Source organism: Carlito syrichta, unplaced genomic scaffold (assembly GCF_000164805.1).
Source record: "Carlito syrichta isolate Samal-C Ts95f unplaced genomic scaffold, Tarsius_syrichta-2.0.1 Scaffold312209, whole genome shotgun sequence".
In the NCBI taxonomy this organism is placed as follows: Eukaryota; Metazoa; Chordata; class Mammalia; order Primates; family Tarsiidae; genus Carlito; species Carlito syrichta.
In genome coordinates, this window is record NW_007256305.1 from 826675 (window position 1) to 827735 (window position 1061).

General features: G+C 55.4%; 1 protein-coding gene across 4 annotated transcripts in view; it reads left to right on the forward strand.

The window, feature by feature from the left end:
* Window positions 1–277: 277 nt before the first annotated feature.
* The window catches only part of SPATS2L (spermatogenesis associated serine rich 2 like), a 180372-nt gene continuing 179588 nt past the window's right edge, over window positions 278–1061 (forward strand). For 2 of the 4 annotated variants that reach the window (XM_008069797.2, XM_008069799.2), the window contains exon 1: window positions 519–967. The gene's annotated coding sequence lies outside the window, so the exon portion shown is untranslated. Of the gene's footprint in view, window positions 968–1061 lie in introns of all 4 variants that reach the window. The other 2 variants (XM_021718477.1, XM_008069800.1) reach the window with 2 other exon arrangements.

A 1061-nucleotide genomic window follows, 5' to 3' on the forward strand; every position in this document is an offset into this window, starting at 1 on the left:
GAGCCTTGTCAACAAAGGCACATTATGTCAGTAGATTTGAATTTTATCCGAAAGATGTTTGTATTTTATTTAAAATTATGAATTCTTGAACATGTATACCCGGGCCGTTAGAGTCAGCAGCTTGAGAGGCATAACCCACTCGGTTCTGATATTTGTAACGGGCTTTGACATCCAGGGAGCCTCTGAGAAAGTTATTGGTATTGAGAAAAAGAGAAGCTAAGAAGTCACCCTTCAAAGAGAAATAAAATAAACTGGAGAGCTGCCTGCATTTCACTCTACCGCCTCTGGAAGAGGAATGTTATCTAAAGTGCTTCCATCAGGAATAATGATTGAGAAACTGCTTTGACTCTCTGACTACTACACCCCAAGGCAGAAGTCCATGGCTGAAGCCCACGGTGTCCATCTGTGACTTGGACATCACACATGTTTAGGGCCCAGCGGGGAGCCCTGTAGGGCAGGGGGCAGGACACTCCGGGTTAGCGGGTTTCCAGGTCAGACCCGAGCCCCAGCAACAGCCCGATTTTCCAGGTCACTTCCGAGTAGGCGCTCTGTGTTTATATTTCGAGCTCAGCTCTCCACCAGAAAGCATCACTACCTTCCAAAAGGAGAAGCGCCTTGTGTTTGTAGGCAGGGCTGGGGGGGAGCAGAGTTCATGTTCCCGGGCCGGGTAGGAGGGTTCTCTTGCAACACGTGCGGGTTGTGACAACATCCTTCGATGACAGGGGGAGTTCCAGAGAGGAAGGTTTAGGGAAAGGCGAGGAGCCTGGTGTGGGGCAAGGCAGCAAAGTGCGGAAGCTGCTCGGGGATTCTTCTAGAAAGTGGGGTGGGAAAGGCGCTAGGGAGGGCGTGTGGAGGGACGGGATCTGTGTCAGAACGTGCGTGTGAGCGGATACAAAACCCGAGGGAGGCGTGAGCAGCGCTGTGTGTGCGCGGGAGAGGGGGCGCCGGCCGGGCGTGTGTGCGCCGGGTGAGTGACACGAGGGGGCGGGGGGCGCCCGGTGAGTGACACGGGGGCGGGCGGGGGGCGCCCGGTGAGTGACACGGGGGCGGGCGGGGGACGC